Source organism: Engystomops pustulosus, chromosome 2, assembly GCF_040894005.1.
Source record: "Engystomops pustulosus chromosome 2, aEngPut4.maternal, whole genome shotgun sequence".
Lineage (NCBI taxonomy): Eukaryota > Metazoa > Chordata > Amphibia > Anura > Leptodactylidae > Engystomops > Engystomops pustulosus.
Window position 1 is genome coordinate 10,818,651 of NC_092412.1, and position 21,018 is coordinate 10,839,668.

At 49.4% G+C, this 21,018-nt stretch overlaps 2 protein-coding genes across 2 annotated transcripts in view; one reads left to right on the top strand and one right to left on the bottom strand.

Moving 5' to 3' along the window:
* Positions 1 to 21,018, bottom strand: part of LOC140119845 (uncharacterized) — a 403,197-nt gene that overhangs the window by 103,916 nt on the left and 278,263 nt on the right. The window lies entirely within an intron of this gene.
* The window catches only part of LOC140116889 (uncharacterized), a 448,339-nt gene continuing 447,765 nt past the window's right edge, over positions 20,445 to 21,018 (top strand). Inside the window, exon 1 of the mRNA XM_072133322.1 lies at positions 20,445 to 20,569. The gene's annotated coding sequence lies outside the window, so the exon portion shown is untranslated. The remainder of the gene's footprint in view (positions 20,570 to 21,018) is intronic.

Below are 21,018 nucleotides of genomic sequence, written 5' to 3' on the forward strand. Positions count from 1 at the left end.
ATTGGTGAGAAAACAAAGCACTGCGGATCACGCCTCACCAACCGAAGCTCTCCACCGGGTGGATGCTGCGCCTTGAGCAGCCTGTTCGTCCGAGGTGGCTCGGACTTTTTCCAAGGTCAACTGTATGGCATATTCCACCTGGTTTCCTGCCATCGGCTATAGGGTCTGTGGGAATCAGAGGCCTAGTATGGGTGTACAGCCAAAAAGCATCTTAAAGGGGGACAATCCCGTCTTTCTGTTAAGGGTGGTCCTAACGGAATACAGGGCAGCAGGAAGGCACTCGGGCCATGGTTTCCCTGTTACTACCATGGCCTCCTGGATCTCCAACTTAAGAATTCTTTTTTGTCTATTAACCCCACCACTAGCTTGGGGATGGGTAAGGGGTGTGTAGGGCCTGTTCTACACCAAGGAGGGTATTCACCTGTCCAGTGAAGTGGGTTCCACGACCGGACTCTATGGTCTCTGGAAGTCCAAACCTGCAGAAAAATCTCACCGACTTCTTGGCTGCAGCTCTAGCAGTAGCCTTGGTCATGGGAGAAGCTTCTGGCCACCCTGGAAAGAGATCAATACACACAAGCACGTACTCCTACGCACCACTTTTTGGTAGCTGGATAAAATCTATCTGCAGTCTCCGGAAGGGATACAGTGGCTTGGGTGTCACCTTCTGTGGGGTCTTTGCCACCTTACCCGGGTTGTGGGGGGCATAGACTATCCAGGCTTTCACTAGTCTAATGTCAGGGGGAGTAATGCCTGGGGCAAACCAGTGGTGGTTTATAAGCACTTAGCATGGTCATTTTGGATGTGTGTGTCTGTGGGCTACTTGACTTACTGTCGGGTGCAGAGCTCCTGGCAGGCACACCCTCTCTCCCAGCATCCAGGTCCCATCAGCATCTGGGCTCTAGCTTTCCTCCACACTTCCTTCTCTTCTGATGACACTCGGGCCACCAGGGACTGGAACACCTGTGGATCAAACACTTTGAACTCAGAACTCACCGTTGAGACTAGAGGACAATCTCTGGGTTCCATCTGTGCAGCTGCTTTCGCCACCCTGTCAGCCACATGTGCTTTTACTTTTATTATTCCCACCTCTTGTGAAAGTAAGAGAGCGTCCATAAGCTCTTTTATCAGCGTGCCATAGTCGTGTTTAGACCCCAGAACTATACCTTGAGTATAGATGTTCGCCCTTTTACCTTCCACCACCTGTAACACTTCACTTCACTGGATGCCGTCACTTCACCTCCTGCGCTGACCTGCGTGGAGGGAGTGGTTCTGCTTTTACTGCCTCATGTGCGCCACTGACCACTGCATATCCAGTGTAGAACCGTCTGTCTTCTCCTGCAGACCTGGAGCCATCTACGAGAAAAACTCAACATCTGGGTTAATCACCCTTCTCTCCCCCAAGCCTTTTCTGAATCCTGAAAGACTGGCGGCAGAATGAAGGATTCAGAGCTGTGCACCTTGTCACTGTCTGCCCATTGCTCAGATACTTGGGCTGCACTTGGGTGAGGGCACTGTACAAGTCATGTGGGGTTTGCACAGTAACTGAGTGATCTAGGATTAACTCACTGGCCTTGCTGAGCAGATTGCTGCCTGTAGCTATTGACACATCAGGGGTTCCCCTCACTACTGATTCTAACCAGGCTTAATAGTGGGCCACTGGGCTAGGACACCTATGGCGTGGCCTAGATACTCAATGCAAAACAAACAAAAGGTTTGGTCCAGTGGGGTGTACCTAGGACCGTGGCGGACAGGTTTTGCCAGCTTAAGGCTGTGGAATACATCAATTTCCTCCTGACTAAGGGCAAATGGGGAAGAGGCAATGCAGTCATAAAGGGGGCAGCATTGGGCTGGGGGCAGCAGACCTTATCCCAGGCTGCAGGAGCTGGCCAGTCCTAGAAGCATGTGAAGAGTCTTAGGGCCTCGAGACAGGGGCATATTCACTGCCAGATTTCTTTCCTCTGTCAGGTGTCTGCCTGTGGCTGAGAATCAGTGGCTTAGGAAGACCACCTTCTCCCGGCAATACTGGAGTTTGTCTCTGGAAACTTTGCGACCCTTCTGGAACAGAAAACACATAAGGTCAATAGGTGCATCCTGGCAAACCTGAAAAATAGAGGCACAAAAACAAGAGAACATCCAGTAAGGGGCTAGTCTGCCAGTCTACTTCCTGTAGGGCCTTGGCGTACTGGCTGGGGGGGTCTCCCCCCCCCCCTTTGTGGGAATCTGCACCAGGTATACTGGAATACTGAACTGGCACAGAGAGGAAAACATTTGCCTAATCGGTAACAGTGAATAATATGTCACTCTTGGGGACAGCTGCCAGTGAGTTTTGTGGGTTAGGGACCACTGGGCTTCAGTACACTCATTGGCAGCTTGGAGGTCATGGACCATCCTACATGTATGTGGCTGTTCTTTCTGGGTACTTTTCTTTAGTGGGAACGAGTTTATCTTCACTGGTCTATCAGAGGAGGAGTCCCACATCAGTTCTACAATGGAAGGAGCTAACTCTGTCTTGGGGAGGGTGTAATTGCTGACGTCCTCGTCCGTTATCGCCCCCCCCTCCTAGTCACGCCCTGTTGGGTAGCGTCTCCGTTTCCTAGGATGTGGCCACCCACTTTAGTCATGTCTCCTCCCTACAAGTTGAAGCACGCCCACTTGGGTCTGGGACTTCCAGAACTGTTATCAGCCTTACTTTAGCAGAGGTCTGTGAAACTGTCGGTCGACCCTGGTCTCTGTTTCCCCCTAGCTTTCTGTAACAGTCTTGTCGGTCCTTCTGTACGCCAGTCTGGTAGAGATGTCTCTAGTCCGTTTACACCTTTGGTAATAACCTGTTACAAAACAGCTGGCAAAGTGCACTACATGTACACTACAGTGTCAGGTCATAGCCCATGTGTACAAAAGCTGTAAACAGTTCCCCTTGAATTCTTCCATGACCCTTTACGTCTCCGCTTTATCTCATCTAGACATATGGGATTCTCCCTTCACTATCTCCAGCTCAGCGTTCTGTGCTATCTATAAAGTTCTGACCAGACTGCCGTATCTCAAACAGAAATCAGGTGCACTTAAATGAAATGTTAGTGTTTAGTCAAAAGGGAACCAAGGTTCTGTCATAGAGTTGGGTTCTTGTCCTTGCTTAGTCTCTAACTCTGTTTGTGGAGTACATAGGCATAAACAGGGCATACTGTATTCTTGCATCACCACAGCTCAATATGGAGAATTTTAGGCTGTCAGATAAAACATAGGATGCAAAGTCGCCCCCCCCCCCACCTCTTTCCAAGGTTGCCAGCCTGTCTGCTCCGAGATAACAAACACAGCATTCCACTCCAAGCAGCACAGATTTGGAGCCCCTCATTTTAGCCTTTAAACTCCAGAAAGCAGGTACCAAAGACAAAGTAACACTTTTTTTTAGTAATTTTTCTCTAATGATCAAGATCAAATAAGTTTTAACTGGACCATAATCAACCAAAACAACCTCCCACTCCAAGAATTATCTAAACAGAGATCTGAAAGCCGGCCATTATTCCAGACATGTGTCAAGACTCTCCAAGGTTGCTCAGCTGCTGAACTACAACAAAAAACATTTTTTTTCTACAACTATTCTCCTCAACCAGCCATTATGGCTGCCAACAGAGTAGTCATAGGCAATTAATTTTCAGGGACTTGAGAATATATACTGTTCTAAGATGGCCGCCACTGAAAATTGGAAGGGCTTGTCATCTTCTCTTACCCCCAGGTACAGGGGTGTGACCAGTGACATAGTCTGAGGAGAAGCTGGGGGGCACCACAATAACCCCACAAGTCTCTCCCGACTCCCTGAATCCATCCCTCTGCTGATATGGGATAAGGGGGTGGAGTCTAAGAGGGTGCTGGTCCAGATCTTAGACGCCATTTTTTTTTTTCCTTTTACAGGGAGGAAACTTCATAAAATCTCTTTTTCTCAAATTCTCTCCACATCAAAAACTTTGAAATGTCCTTTATCGCCCGTCTCTCTCTTCAGGTGGCACTCTTTCTGGACTCCTGTCAACTCTGTCCTGGTCCGTCAGTAGTCACTGGTCTAAGTCTCCAGTAATCAACCCCATCCACTTCCCTTTCCTTTAACTTTCTTTTTCAACTTCAACAACATCAACACCAATTTTCTGCCTGGGTATGCCACTTCTTGTCCTTGAGCCAGCCCCTATTTTCATCAAGTGCTGTCTATCACCTTTGCACACTCAGGGGATCATCTAACATACCCAAAACCTTCAATACCTCATGACTTCCTTTCACCCACTCATTACCTTTCCTGTGTGACACTATGTCAGTTGCCTTTTTAGGTCTGCAGTGTCCAGCTGTCTTACTTTGTTCACTACCCATATTGTGATCTGTGGAATACTTGTTTTGTTCAAGGGCTATAGATATTCTCCGTAAATGCAGAACCAGACTACCCCGCTAACTATCAGTAAGTACAAATTAGAGACCTTCACACAATGTTTCAGAAATCAAGGCGTTAACGCTGAACTGTAAAATCTCTCTCAGTATCCCTGAGACTCTACTGTCCTTTACCGCATCACGGGGCCGATCCCAATCCCAGGGGAAAGGTATGTAAACCTGGCCAGAGTTTGTCTCTGCCGACTTCCAGATTCTTTCACCACTTACAGAAACAAATCTCAACAAAGTCACAATCACAAAAACTATCGGAACTACCTCAACAATCCATAAGGGGCACTGCAGACCTTTTTCTACAACATATATGGTCACGGTTAGGTCTCAAAAGTCAGTCATGTCACCTTGCAAGGGTTCTTTGCCAACAGAATGAGCCCAGGTTATAGTAAACAGTAAGAATTTATTAAACACAGATGCAATCTTACTTTGTCCAACCTGTCCGTGAAACAGAAGTGACATATCAAGTTAGACAATAAAATTTGCTTACCTTTGGTGCACCATTGTCAATTCCGTTCACAAGAGTGGCACAGACTAATATGAAGCTTGCCTGAGTGTTCAGCTGTCCACATCAGAGCCCCACGTTCATAGGGCGCCAGAATTGTAAAAGAGACCATAAGGGTCTTTGGATACACAAGGCTTATAAACCATCCCCGTCCGTGTTGCAAGGTGATTTTTGAATTATGAGGCTTTGTTTCCAGCGCTGGAATGGATTGAGTAACACAGAAAAGACACTCTGTCCTTACTGAAGAGTAGTATGTAACACGGCGTCCAAGACCAGTGCAATATCCTTAACACTATCATACCATGTTTATATATTTTCTCTTCTGCAAATTTAGTAAAACGCAACATGTGGAAAAATGTATAGTTTTTGATTTGCCATCTCCCAAGAAGGCAGTATAATCTCCTGAATCCTGTGGAAATCTGAGACCACCTTAGGAACAAAATGTGGGTCCAACATAAGCACAATACTATTCTCGAGAATTCTCATGTAAGGTTCTCTAATCAATATAGCCTGTAGTTCACCTAGCCTTCTGGCTCCGGTGATGGCTATCAGGAATACCGTTTTTAATGTTAAGTTTCTTATATTAGATGAGTCAACTGGTTCTTTTACTAAAGTCTTCAGAACTAATGACAGATCCCATGAAGATGTTTTATTAACCCCTTAAGGACGCAGGGTTTTACCGCTCATTTCTCGCTCTCCAACTTCAAAAAATGAAGAACTTTTTCATTTTTACGTGTACAGGTGTGAGGGCTTATGTTGTGCGTAACAAATTTTACTTTCCCGTAATGTTATTTATTTTAACATGCCGTGTACTGCGAAGCTGAAAATAAATTCCAAATGTGGAAAAATTTTTTAAAAAAACGCACGTTCTTGTGGGCTCAGTTTTTTCGACTTTGACTGTGCACTCAAAATAACACCTCAGCTTTATTCTTTGGTTCGGTGCGATCGCGGTGATACCAAATTTATACAGGTTTTATTGTGTTTTAATACATTTTCAAAAATTAAACGAAAGTGTACAAAAAATAGCTAATAACTTTTTCATACTTTGGCGCACGGAGATGAGTGAGGGGTCATTTTTTGCGAAATGAGCCCATGTTTTCATTGCTACCATTTTGAGGTCTGTGCGACATTTTGATAATTTTTTATTTCATTTTTTATGTGATGTAAAAAGGTGTAAAAGTCGCATTTCGGACATTTGGGTGCCATTTCCCGCCTCGGAGGTCACCGCCGCCCGTAACCGTTTTTATATTTTGATCGATCGGGCATTTTGGGACGCGGCGATACCTAATATGTTTGTGATTTTTACTGTTTATTATGTTTTATATCCGTTCTAGGCTCATTGTAACGAAACTGCAGAAGCCATGTAGCCTCGTGTCAAAAGTAGACCCGAGGCTACCATGGCAACTGATCGCCGCCCCCCGATGACGTTCGGGGGCGCGACGATCGCAATAAAGATGGCGGCGCCCGTCGCGGCCATTTTTTAAACGCCGCCGGCGACTTTGCTGGCGGCAATGACATGGTTAATGGCCGCGATCGGTCCAAGCACCAACCGCGGTTATTAGCGGTGGGGGTTTTCTGCAAAATGCAAAACCCCCCACCTTTGTATGAAGAGGACTCAGCCCGTGAGCCCTCTTCATAAACTTCTTATACCTCTGCGCCGTAGAGCTACGGCGCAGAGCGTTAAGGGGTTAATGTTCTGGGATCTTAATCTAGAGGATGCTCTAATAAATCTTTTAACCCACCTGTGTTCGATGAGGGGCTGGTCAAAGAAGGCACTAAGAGCCAACACCTTTACCTTCAGAGTGCTGGTAGATAGACCCAACTCCAGATGCTTATGGGCTGTAAGTGTCTACTAGGGGCACTCCGGCCTCCTGCTGGGTCTCCTTATATGTGACGTAGGATCTCCAGTTGTGGCTGTAAGTGACTACTAGGGGCACTCCGGCCTCCTGCTGGGTCTCCTTATATGTGACATAGGATCTCCAGTTGTGGCTGTAAGTGACTACTAGGGGCACTCTGGCCTCCTGCTGGGTCTCCTTATATGTGACGTAGGATCTCCAGTTGTGGCTGTAAGTGACTACTAGGGGCACTCTGGCCTCCTGCTGGGTCTCCTTATATGTGACGTAGGATCTCCAGTTGTGGCTGTAAGTGATTACTAGGGGCACTCCGGCCTCCTGCTGGGTCTCCTTATATGTGACGTAGGATCTCCAGTTGTGGCTGTAAGTGACTACTAGGGGCACTCTGGCCTCCTGCTGGGTCTCCTTATATGTGACGCAGGATCTCCAGTTGTGGCTGTAAGTGACTACTAGGGGCACTCTGGCCTCCTGCCGGGTCTCCTTATATGTGACGTAGGATCTCCAGTTGTGGCTGTAAGTGACTACTAGGGGCACTCCGGCCTCCTGCTGGGTCTCCTTATATGTGACATAGGATCTCCAGTTGTGGCTGTAAGTGACTACTAGGGGCACTCTGGCCTCCTGCTGAGTCTCCTTATATGTGACGTAGGATCTCCAGTTGTGGCTGTAAGTGACTACTAGGGGCACTCTGGCCTCCTGCTGGGTCTCCTTATATGTGACGTAGGATCTCCAGTTGTGGCTGTAAGTGACTACTAGGGGCACTCCGGCCTCCTGCTGAGTCTCCTTATATGTGACGTAGGATCTCCAGTTGTGGCTGTAAGTGACTACTAGGGGCACTCCGGCCTCCTGCTGGGTCTCCTTATATGTGACATAGGATCTCCAGTTGTGGCTGTAAGTGACTACTAGGGGCACTCTGGCCTCCTGCTGAGTCTCCTTATATGTGACGTAGGATCTCCAGTTGTGGCTATAAGTGACTACTAGGGGCACTCTGGCCTCCTGTTGGGTCTCCTTATATTTGAGTAAATCCTCTCTGTTGATGGCTGCTGCTTTACTTATTTGGTTATCAGTCACTTTTGGTCTGTAGCCTAACTGGAGAAATTCAGACCTGAGCTCCAGGAAGTGTTTTTACAGGTCGTTCTTGTCTGAACAGATACGGTTGTAGCGTATGGCCTGGCTGTATATGATAGATACGGTTGTAGCGTATGGCCTGGCTGTATATGATAGATTGTCTGGTATGTCTGGGGTGGAAGCTGTTATTTCTCAGGTAGGTTGTTCTGTCTGTTGGTTTATGGAATAGTGTTGTGGTTAAGTGGCTGTCTTTTATCTGTATGGTGGTATCCAGAAAGTGTATCTCTTTGTCTGAATAGCTTAGTTTCAGATTGATGTTGGGGTGAAAGTTGTTGTAGCCCTCGTGGTTTGGATTAGGGCCTCCTCACCTGCAGTCCAAATGATTAGAATATCATCAATATAACAGAGGTAGATCATGGGTTTTGTGGTGCATGAGGATAAGTAAGCACCTTCCTGTTCAGCCATAAAAAGATTGGCGTACTGTGGTGCACACCTTGAACCCATTGATGTTCCCATACACTGTAGGTACAGATCCTCTCCAAATGAGAAATAGTTGTGGGTGACCACACATTGTATGAGTTCTGGGATCAGTTCTGTTGGTAAGTTGTGCTTCTCCGTGTGTGCCCAGCATATGCTGCTATTACATCTTTATGTATAGAGATTCCACATCCATGGTGGCCAGAATTGTACCATCAGGAAGTGGACCTACAGTCTTGAGTTTGTTTAAAAGGTCAGTAGTGTCCTGGATGTAGCTAGGAGTTTAAGGAGATTTTCCACCCAACCTGAGATAGTTTCCGTCAAGGTGCTGCAACACCCCTGCCAATGCGCAAGGCAGAGGAGTGTTTGCGAATAAGCCCCTTGTACAATTCAGTACACATAGCGGTAATTGTGCAGCAGTAGATACTGCCTGGACAGGCAAGGGTTAAGCTTTTTGAATACTGTTTAATGTTTATTATCCAATGATGTTCCAGCTTTGTACCTGGAGTATGATTGGAGAGTGAGATCACCTGACCAGGGATTAACAAAACCCTTAGTCAGGAAGGAATAAGTCTTCTTGTCTTTGAATCCAGCTCTCTTACCAGAGAGACCTCAGAGCATATGCTCTGACCACAGGCCTCCTAGGCCTCAGCAACTTTACACTGAGTGACCAGAGGCAGCGTGTGCCTCACACCTCTAGTGAGCTCACACAGAACACCAAGGATTAAAGCTGCAGCTTCCAACATTGGACACAGTTACATCCCAGCCTGCACCTGTAACCAGGCTGTTGATCAAACTCCTGAGGTTCACTCTCCAAGATCACTCCCAGTAATCTGCCTCTGTACCGAATCGTTTGGCCCGTTGCTGCTGTTGGTTCAAATAAAGAACTGTAAGTTATTCTTGCACAACGTTGCCTCCTTCTGGTCCCTGCTACAGCTGTATCACCATCAAGGGCACCCTCATCCACCATCCAGGGACTCATACTACAGACAGTCAGGGTTGCCCCAGGGAGAACCAGTGTATCAGCCTCTCCTCCATTATTACTTGTACACACCACCTGCTGGAGACCTGCCAGGCTGTAGGACAGCCCTCCGGTCCCCAAACCAAGCACCGTGACACTATTGTGCCTAGTCCGCAACCGCCAGCCACTCTGGTATTCTGGGCCCCGGGTGCCTCCAGGCCCCAAGAAAAGGCTAGTCCCCGGTGGGGGATGTTGCAGTGCCAATGCCAGAAATAATAGGCCTCCTGGATAGCCATCTTTGTGGATCTTGGGTAGCATATAGAAACAGCCTGGCCTGGGATCCTCTGGGATGAGATGGTTGACCTTGTGTTGCATCTCAGTTGAAAACTTCTTGGTCATATCAATTAGTTGATTCTTATAGGTCTCTGTGGGGTCACTTTTACCTTCAAAAGTTGGATAAACCAAGCACAGCTAAAAGTTTTATCTAAAAGACTGACATTTTGTCCCATAAAACCACTTGACAAGGTTCAATTCTGCAGTGAAGTAGAAGAATTTTTCGCAGATTACGACTGAAAGAATTCTTTTATGACAAAAGTGAGACCACATTACAGACTGACCCAGGACACGAAACATCAAGAAAGAAGAAGAAGTCTTATTGGAAGCCACAACCCGGATTTAATCAAACCTTGGATTACTACATAGACTGTTTCAGAAAAAAAGTGAAATTGGAATTGTTAGACAGAAATCACAACATCACGGACAACCTAAGCGTACAAGAAAAGAAAGCCGTACAATCATAAAAATCCAACAAAGATATTGTCATCAAAGCAGCAGACAAAGGTGGAGCCGTAGTGATTACCAACACTTCAGATTACATTCAGGAAGCAAACAGACAACTTTCTGATGAAAGATACTACGCACCATTGAGGGAAGATCCCACGGTACAATGTACTAGAGAACTTACTGAGATCATTAATGGCTTTGACACCAATATCTGACTCTCTACTGGACTTACTACCAAACACTCCCAGAATAGGTACATTCTACATGCTCCCAAAAAATACATAAAGATGGCAATCCAGGGAGACCAATTATTTCTGGTGTTGGAACCCTAACTGAAGGTATCTCTGGCTGGGTGGAGAACATTTTAAAACCTTTAGTGAAGGAGACGCCTAGCTATGTCCAAGACACCACCGACATCCTGCGCAAACTTTCCAACCTGGGTCCACTACCAGATGGCACAATATTGGCAACTATGGATGTTGCATCCCTTTACTCCAAAATCCCACATGAAGATGGTAGAGCTGCTTGTGAATACTTACTGCAGAAGAACAACATGGCCACAGAACCTGTCCTACAGCTCATCAGGTTTGTACTGCATCACAATTATTTCTCCTTTGGTGAGGACATTTACTTGCAGTGTATGGGAAGTGCCATGGGGAGCAGACAGTATGCCGACCTGTTCATGGCAGAACTAGAGGAGGAGTTTCTAACAATCTGCCACCACTAAACCTCTAGCACTTCCGCTATATTGATGACCTGCTTATTATCTGGTCAGGATCTGAGGAGGAACGGTTGTCTTTTCACAGAAGTTTTAACAAATTTCATCCTAACATAAAACTCTCCCTGGACTACTCAAAATCTAACCATGAATAAGGCGTGACCGCCGAAACGCGTAGGTCGGTGTATTGGACTCTTTGGATACGTGTTCTCAGTTTTATTTTGTGTATATTTAATAAGAGAGAATCTTTACTACGGATGTCTTGCAAGTCTGTGGAGCAAGTGCCGGGATAATCTTTCCACAACTCAAAATCTAAGGTACATTTCCTGGACACAACCATATACATTAAGGACAACAGCATACAAGCTACAATTTATCAAAAACCTACAGGCCGTCCAGCGGACCTAAAGTGGAACAGTTTTCATCCAAAACATATCAAGAAATCTATTGTCTACAGCCAAGCTCTGAGATACATCCGGATCTGCTCAGAGAGTGAGGATAGAGAACAACACCTTCTATCACTAAGAAGAACATTCTTACAACAGGGGTATCACCCGCTGGTTATAGATACTGTCAAGGGTGGTCCCGCGACCCATATCGCGGGTCTCGGGCTCACCTGTGCTCCCCTGCCAGCGCGTCGCCAGCGATGCTTACCTCTCTCGTCTCGCTCCCTTCCACTGTGCGCGCGCGGCCCCGAATGCTGAGGCGCAGCTTCTCAAAATTTAAAGGGCCAGCACGCCATTAATTGGCGCTGGCCATTTAGCATAAATCTACTTAAGCCTGCCTCTTCCTGCAAGCCCCTGCCGGATCTTCGTGCCTAGCGCCCTAGAGAAAGCTTTTCTGATGCCTTGTGCTCTTTCTGTGAATTCCCATTGTGACCCTGGTTCCGTTTCTGACATCGCTCCTTTGCCGTCTGCCCTGACCTGTTGCTACGTCTCCGACTCCGATCCTGTGCTGCCTGTCCTGACCTCCTGCCTGTCCCCGACTACGAGATTGCCTGCCGTTTCTGTACCTCGACCTTGGCTGCCACTGCGGACAAGTCATGCCTGTGGAAAGACCTGATGGTACCACGCCGCAGCAAGTCCAGCCCACATTGCGGCGGGCTCTGGTGAAAACCGGGTACCACTTAGACTCCGGTCCCAGGTAGTGGCTTGTGCCATCGTCCGCAGTGGTTCAGAGGATTCACAACCTCTAAGCCTGACAGATACACAGAACCACAGAGCTACAAGGATCCCAAGGAGCAGCCTGCTGGAATACCAACAGAAAGAGGACAAGTGCAGAGCGCCCCTGGTGGTCATGTACAACCCCCAAATGCAGTAGATCTCCAAGCCATTCTTCATAAGGACAACAGGCTAAAGGACATATTCCCGGACCTACCCCTCCTTGCCTACAAACAGCCAAACCACACATGAGGAATCTCCTGGTAAGAAGTGCCCTCTCACCACCAACACAGACGGGCACTTATCCCTGCCACAACAAAAGGTGCAAGACTTGTGCCCATGTTCTATCATCCGGCACAGTCCACATCCCCGACACACAACAGGAGTATAAAATCTCAGGCACATTCTCCTGTAGATCCTCCAATGTTGTGTACATGATACTGTGCATGAGGTGTCGCACAAATAATATATACATTGGGGAGACTCAACAAAAACTTCAGAGCAGGATGAATTCTCACAGACACCAGAAGCGAGGGGATGGACACACCTGTGGGGAAACACTTCTCTGGACCAGGCCACAGCGAGAAGGATTTACAGGTCCTCATACTGAAAGGACAACAGAGAAAGGAAAACCTGGGAGTTCAAACTGATGATGACCTTCCAGTCACTGACACCAGGCCTCAATATCGCACCGGGGTTTATGGCTCATTACATGGACTCACTTCAATCCCCACAAGAGACTAACTCCAGACCCCTGCCATCCTAGGCCACCCCCTGACTCCAGACCCTGCCACCCTAGGCCACCCCCTGACTCCAGACCCCTGCCATCCTAGGCCACCCCCTGACTCCAGACCCTGCCATCCTAGGCCACCCCCTGACTCCAGACCCTGCCACCCTAGGCCACCCCCTGACTCCAGACCTCTGCCATCCTAGGCCACCCCCTGACTCCAGACCCTGCCACCCTAGGCCACCCCCTGACTCCAGACCTCTGCCATCCTAGGCCACCCCCTGACTCCAGACCCTGCCATCCTAGGCCACCCCCTGACTCCAGACCCTGCCACCCTAGGCCACCCCCTGACTCCAGACCTCTGCCATCCTAGGCCACCCCCTGACTCCAGACCCTGCCACCCTAGGCCACCCCCTGACTCCAGACCTCTGCCATCCTAGGCCACCCCCTGACTCCAGACCTCTGCCATCCTAGGCCACCCCCTGACTCCAGAACCTGCCATCCTAGGCCACCCCCTGACTCCAGAACCTGCCATCCTAGGCCACCCCCTGACTCCAGACCCTGCTACCCAAGGCCACCCCCTGACTCCAGACCCTCCCACCCTAGGCCACCCCTGACTCCAGACCCTGCCATCCTAAGCCACCCCCTGACTCCAGACCCTGCCATCCTAGGCCACCCCCTGACTCCAGACCCCTGCCATCCTAGGCCACCCCCTGACTCCAGACACTGCCATCCTAGGCTACCCCCTGACTCCAGACCCCTGCCATCCTAGGCCACCCCCTGACTCCAGACCCCTGCCATCCTAGGCCACCCCCTGACTCCAGAACCTGCCATCCTAGGCCACCCCCTGACTCCAGAACCTGCCATCCTAGGCCACCCCCTGACTCCAGACCCTGCTACCCAAGGCCACCCCCTGACTCCAGACCCTCCCACCCTAGGCCACCCCCTGACTCCAGACCCTGCCATCCTAGGCCACCCCCTGACTCCAGACCCCTGCCATCCTAGGGCACCCCCTGACTGCAGACCCCTGCCATCCTAGGCCACCGCCTGACTCCAGACCCCTGCCATCCTAGGCCACCCCCTGACTCCAGACCCCTGCCATCCTAGGCCACCCCCTGACGCCAGACCCCTGCCATCCTAGGCCACCCCCTGACTCCAGACCCCTGCCATCCTGAGTCTCACCAGATGTACTAATTATCTTGTTGTAACATCCCTCAGATGTTGTGTTTTTCTCTCAGAGCTTCATTTGTATCCATGCCTGAAGAAGGGGCCTGTGTGCCCTGAAAGCTTCCACCAAATATCACTTTTCTGGTTAGCTAATAACGTTGGCTAACAATTTCATCTCCAACACTAAGGTTTACATTGATCAGTACCGACTCCTCCCCCTCATAATCAGCGCTCCGCCCACATGATCTATTACATCATCACAGGTCCTTCATCCACCATTCATGTACAACCTGCTGCTTCCTGTCCTCCGGAGACCCCGCCCCTCAGTGACATCACACTCCCAGGGTCACATGACTAGTGGATAGGGAGCGGGAGGCCCCGCCCCTCAGTGACATCACACTCCCCGGGTCACATGACTAGTGGATAGTGTGCGCGAGGAAGTGTATGAAGTAGAGTGTCGTGCACTGAGGAGAGAAGAGGTAAGTGACCAGAGGAGGGACTACAACTCCCAGAATGCTACAGGAGCACACACTGTATGGATGTACTACAACTCCCAGCATGCTCCAGGAGCACACACACTATATGGAGGGACTACAACTCCCAGCATGCTCCAGGAGCACACACACTATATGGAGGGACTACAACTCCCAGCATGCTCCAGGAGCACACACACTATATGGAGGGACTGCAACTCCCAGCATGCTCCAGGAGCACACACTATATGGAGGGACTACAACTCCCAGCATGTTCCAGGAGCACACACACTATATGGAGGGACTACAACTCCCAGCATGCTCCAGGAGCACACACACTATATGGAGGGACTACAACTCCCAGCATGCTCCAGGAGCACACACACTGTATGGAGGGACAACAACTCCCAGCATGCTCCAGGAGCACACACACTATATGGAGGGACTACAACTCCCAGCATGCTCCAGGAGCACATACACTATATGGAGGGACAACAACTCCCAGCATGCTCCAGGAGCACACACACTGTATGGAGGGACTACAACTCCCAGCATGCTCCAGGAGCACACACACTATATGGAGGGACTACAACTCCCAGCCTGCTCCAGGAGCACACACACTATATGGAGGGACTACAACTCCCAGCATGCGGCCTGTTGCTATCCCATGTATGGACGGGCTATTGCCGGAGGCTCCATCACTAGGACATATATAAGGTGGGATAGTGGAGACCCCTGCCCGCTGCCATTGGTGATGAGATCCATTGGGATAAAATCTTGGAATCTCGTGGCCAAAACCTTAGAGTATATTTTCGTGTCCACATTTAGGAGGTTATTGGACGCTGGTTACTACAATGGGTGGGGTGGGACATGCTGGAGGAGCCTCTCGCTTAGGATGGGAGGTAAGTGCCGGGGGGGGGGGGCAGCTTTCTGGCTCAGGGGCTTTTGCCTCCTTGAGAATTTGTTATCAAAAACCTATCTCTTGCTTAGTGAAGTCCCTCTCCAAGGCTAATGCCCCGGCTGTGGGGGTACGGGGCAATGGATACGGCCTAAGATACCTCTCCGGTGTCACCCCTGGGGCAGTTGGCTGCTATTGTTCTGTATTGCGGATGTTGTATAGGTTGGAGTATTGTCCAGAGAACTCGTCTAGAATTTCGTACTCTTTGTGAATAACTCCCTTTGTGGTGGAGTTGATGGAAATTACGTGCGTTGTGGACATCCGTGGATGGATGGCCTTCTGGAATCTCTCCCGGGCACACCTAGTATGGATAGGATCTCCGGTCTCAGTGAAGATCTCTCGGCTTTCAGTGTCAGTAGGTGTGGACCGATTGCTACATTCTCTATTTTCTAGAGTATCTAAGAGTGTTTAAAGATTTATCCCCTTTTCTTTTTTGAGACGCGCTCCATGTGACATAAATATCCACCTTATCTTTTCTCTGGTGGATTCCCATTTGGCCGTTGGGGATGTCAAGACGATTGAAGTGCTGATGTCACTTCCTGTTTACATAGTAGGTCATCTGGTAGGTGGTCATTTGGTCTCCATTGGCCTCTGCGTATGAGGGTTGGTGCCCACAAGGGAGCCATAAATGGGGGCACGGTCAGTCCAGAGGAACAAGTCAATAGAGCATCTAGGTAGCATATAAAGGAGTAGGGAAAATATGTCCAGTCTGTGATATGAGTTATGTGGTAATGGATGATAACTAGATTCCTTAACTGTCCGGTGTAGAGTAGGCCACAAGTCTACCGGGTGTAATGTTCTCAGCTTGTTTTTGAGTCTCCGTCTTTTGGTAGAAGAGACGGGAGACTTACCCGTGGACGAGTCTTGTGTCGGGTCCATAACAGATTAAAATCACCCCCGGGATGACGTCTGAGCCGTCTGCAAAATCTGTTACAGCACAAAGTATTTGTACTCCAAAGGATCTGATCCTGGTTGGGGAAATAAACAGAGGCTATAGAGAAGACTTGTCTATGTACAGATATCTTAGGAGACAGGTATCTACCCATCGGGTCCCTTTTGGCGTCTATTAGTGAATATTGGAATGTTTTGTGGAATGCTATAGAGACTCCCCCCACTTTACGCTCGGGGTGGGGGCTGTGGTACCAAGTAGGGTAGAAACTGCAGGAACATTTGGGTATGGCTCTTTCCACAAGGTGCCTCTCTTGGAACATGGCAATCATCACCCGCTTCTTGTGCATACGGTACAATATTTGACCTTGTTTGCTCGGCCTCCTCTCATTGAATGTGCAGAAGGACAGATTTACACTGCTCATGTTGGGGAGGGTTTAGTGAATCTGAAGGGGGGGTAGAAAGAAACAACATGTTACGAACAACGTATAATGAAGAAGGGGAAAGGAAGAAATCCCAAGTAGAGGGAAACCGAGACGCACACTAAGGGAAAGTATGTGGAGAGAGAGTATGAGAAGACCTAGACGACAAGAGCATCTGGTCTAGTCACACGTGTGGGGAAGTAAGAAAATACCAGACCAGCTGAGTGCAAGTCCCCGGTTAGGAGGTAAAACTAACTGCGGAGGAGGCCCAACCCATAGGCCGCCTTTTGACAAAAGAAGGCTAAATACAGAATATGTATGAAGATTTCGGCTAAAGATTAAGAAAATAATAAGTGCAATTCAGTGAGATGAAGTAACTAACATATGGTTATCCTATAGAAAACATATGTAGTAAGATATTTATGAAAGTAAACATAAAAAATCACCCCTGAGGACCAAAGTGGAATCAGTCAGATGGGCCCTCTTGTCTTTCTCAATATCCTCTCCTCTCCTGTTCCCACCTCGGTCGCCATCTAGGGGGTCGCTGAAGTGGTGCCACAAGACCTGGAGGACCCGGAAGAGCTGGCCATGTCTCTATGTCAGGAATAGCAATATTGAGGTCTGCGGCTACTTGAGGGACCTCAGTTGGATGACGTACGACGTGTACTTTGCCCCGATGGCGGATCTGGAGGCGGAAGGGGAATCCCCATAAATAAGCTATTTCTTTTTGGCTTAGGGAGTTCAGTAATAGTTTCAGAGCCTTTCTTTTGAGCAATGTCAATCTGGACAGATGGGGAAGGAGCTGTAAGCGGCACCTTAAAATTCTATCCGGTCGATTAAACGGGCTTTGTTCATGATATTGTTCTTCAATTGAAATCTGTGTACCCGGCATAATACGTCTCTAGGGTGATCATCGGCTGCTGGCGGGCTTGGTTGTATGGTGTGCCCAATGTAGCTCAACAAGGAAGTCCTGGGGGGCGTGGCCTGATTCCGAGCCAGGAGGACGTGCGCCGCGGAGCTCCCGGGACCCGGCAGCCTATCTCCCTCCCTAGGCAGCCATCCTACACCTATTCCCCCGCCAGCCTGCTCACTGGTGCTCCAGGTGCCTGCCTTCATCCAGCAGTGGGGATCTTGCGGCGGTCACCGGCTCCGCGCCGCTCCCCGCACTTCAACCACGTTGGCCGGCAACGTGGCGGCCGGATCATAGCCGCCCGGCCCTGCAGCTACTACCGGCGCAGATCCGATCACCGGACCCCACACTGCGAACAGAGCTGCACCCTGCCGGAGGCACCATCTTGACGGACTCCCCTGCGCTGCCTGAGGCCTAGGCGCGCAGAGTAAACCACTTCCTTGCCGGACTGCAGCCAGGAGTGAGGTAGGGAAGTAATTCCCCTGCTGCTGCCCACCTCTTCCCTGGGGACCCCAAGCTGTGCAGCCCAGTAGTCACAGAGCCCTCCATACTGCCAGTGATACCCTGTTCCTGGGTTCTGTTTTATATTAACCCTTCCAGTGCCGCTGCATCTCTCCACGTGGGCTCGGACTCTATCTCTGCTAATTACTGGATGCTAGGCTCCTCGATTGTTTATCACCTGCCCTCTCTGCTCAGACGCCATGGGTAACCGGAGGAAGACGGCTAAATTGCTCAAAGCAGCGTCTGGGGCATCTGCGCCTTCATCGGATGACAAATCCGTCAATGAAGATCCTCCATTTCAGTCCCTTGATCCCATGGATGCGCAGGAATGCTCCACATCCCAAGCCGTTCTTGCACAGATACAGTCAAACGCTGCCAAAAAGTTGGGGAAATTCTCCCGCACACCGCTTGACCCGGCCACGGAGCTGGACCGCAAATTTGCAGAGGTGCTGGTGGCCATAAACGGGTGCCAGACCAAACTTGTCACCAAGGTGGATGAGCTGCGACAGGACTTTGTTTTACTACGGCATGATGTCCATAAAGCCAAAGAGCGAACCACCGAAACTGAACGCAGAATAACTGAGGTGGAGGATGTCCAGAGGCCTATGCCGACACAGATCAGAGAGCTTCAGCGCCAGATGTCTGCATCCATTGACAGAGCTGATGACCTCGAAAACCGACGGAACAATGTCTGAGTGGTTGGCCTTCCCGAAAAATTGGAGGGGTCAGACCCTGTATCCTTTTTTTAAAATTGGATCAAAAATATGCTACCTGCAGATACCTTCTCCTCGTTCTTCACAGTGGAAAGGGCCCATAGAGTGCCATTCCGACCTGGCCCCCCTGGGGGCAATCCAAGACCCTTCCTGGCCCGGCTTCTGCACTCTAGGGACAGGGACTCTATCCTCAGGGCAGTCTGTACCAAGGGAGAAATTCAGTACGCTAACAGCAGAGTGTCATCCTACCCTGATTTCTCTGCCTCAGTCAGGAAACCGCGTGCACAATTCACCGAAGTTCGTGCCCGCCTCCGTGATAAGGGGTATAAATACTCCATGATGTACCCTTCCAAGCTCCGAATTGTGGACGGCCAGAAGACTCGATTCTTCACCTGCCCAACCGAAGCCCTTCATTGGGCTGATGCAGCTCCTCGGACACCTGCTGGAAGGCCCGCACCTCCTGAATGACTTGACCGATATCCTTTATTTGATGTGCTGTGACAATACATGGACTTAGTCCTGAATAGACATCAAGGGGTTCCAAATCACTGTTATGGTTTTCTAATATTGGTTTACATTGGGGCCGGGCCTCGCAAATTGTACCTCGTGTCTGATGTGCTATCTCTTTTGGTCAACTAGGCCTGTGTGCCACATATGGCACTTCTCTCTCCCCCCCCCCCTCCCCCTCATATTCTATGTATCCAAGAGACATGCCTTACGGGTCAGAAAGTCCTGTCTCTGAAGCGGGCATGGGTGGCTAGAGGATATCATTCCTCTTACTACGCTAGGGGAGTATCCATACTCATATCCAAAGCGCTTCCCATAGAAGTCATACAAGTAGCGCCGGATCACTATGGCCAGTATGTGGTCATACATTGTGCCCTGTGGGCAATAGCGTCAATCTATGTCCCCCCTCCCATTGATCCAGCTGTTCTGCACCTTATTTCCAGTAAACTGGCTGCTATGCCTCCCAGTCCGGTCTTTTGCATCGGAGACTTTAATGCAATCCCTAATCGCTCCTTGGATCGCACAAACTGCTTAGACACAGGCTCGGTCCGTCTTATTGAGTGGCTCACTTCTCTAGACCTCGCCGATGCTTGGCATAATAAGCACCCTCAAGAGAGAGAATACTCATTCTATTCCTCAGTGCATAAGAGCTTCTCTCGGATTGATTTGGCCTTTGTCTCCCGCACGTTGACCCTATTGCCCGCGCAGTGCATCAGACCACTCCGCCTTGTTCATCAGCTTCCTTGTAGGTCCCCCCAGAGACTCCCGCTTATGGCGCCTGCACCTGACCTGGCTCCTATCCCCAGCGGTCCAGAGTACTGTTAGGACAGCGCACAGCGAGTTCTGGGACGTACACTCAACTCATCCTGATCCTCTCCTAGTCTGGGACTCGTACAAGTCCTCGGTGCGGGGAGCATTTATGTTGGGGGTAGCAGGACATAGAAAGTCACAAAATGCGCAAGAGGAAAGACTGACTGATGCACTAGTCACTGCAGAAAAGGAATATCTAGAGAAGCCTACTCCGGGGAGCAAAAGGACTTGGGCTCAGGTGTAGAGGAACCATTTAGCTGTAGTGAAGGAGTGCACCAGCTCTCCAGGGAAGCATCCGTCTTTGAATTTGGAGATAAAAATGGGAAGCTGCTTGATCACAGAACCCCGGGCCATAAACATGGTTTTTCACGAATTCTACTCTTCTCTCTATAGCTCCAGATTATCCGCCTCTTCCGTCGAGATTTCCAGATTCCTTGACAGTCTTCACACCGTCGCAGTCTTCGGAGCTTGATGCCCTGCTCTCGGCGGAGGAGGTGGAACTGGCCATCCAATTGTTACCCCCCGATAAGACACCTGGACTTAAGGGGCTGGGAGGTGAGTGGTATAGGGATAATTGTGAGACTCTGGTCCCCCATCTCCTTAACCTGTACTCCGCTGCGCTGGAAAGTAGCTCTCTCCCTGACTCCACGCGAGATGCCCTTATTGTAGTTCTTCCCAAGCCTGGTAAGGACCCGCTACTTCCCGACTCTGGCAACAAGGCTTAACAAAGTAATATCCTTGTTTCACCCAGACCAAACAGGCTTTATGCCTGGGAGGGGAACTGACATAAACATACAAAGACTACACTTAAACATAGCAGAGTCGGAGAGGTCATCAGACCCTGAGTTTATATTATTCTTAGATAATTGCAAGGCATTTGATTCTGTGGAATGGCCCTATTTGTGGAACCTCTTGCCCAGACTGGGTATTGGCCCTCGCTTTACAGCATTAGTTAAACTACTGTATAATTACCCTAAGGCTAGGGTAAGGACCAAATTTAACAT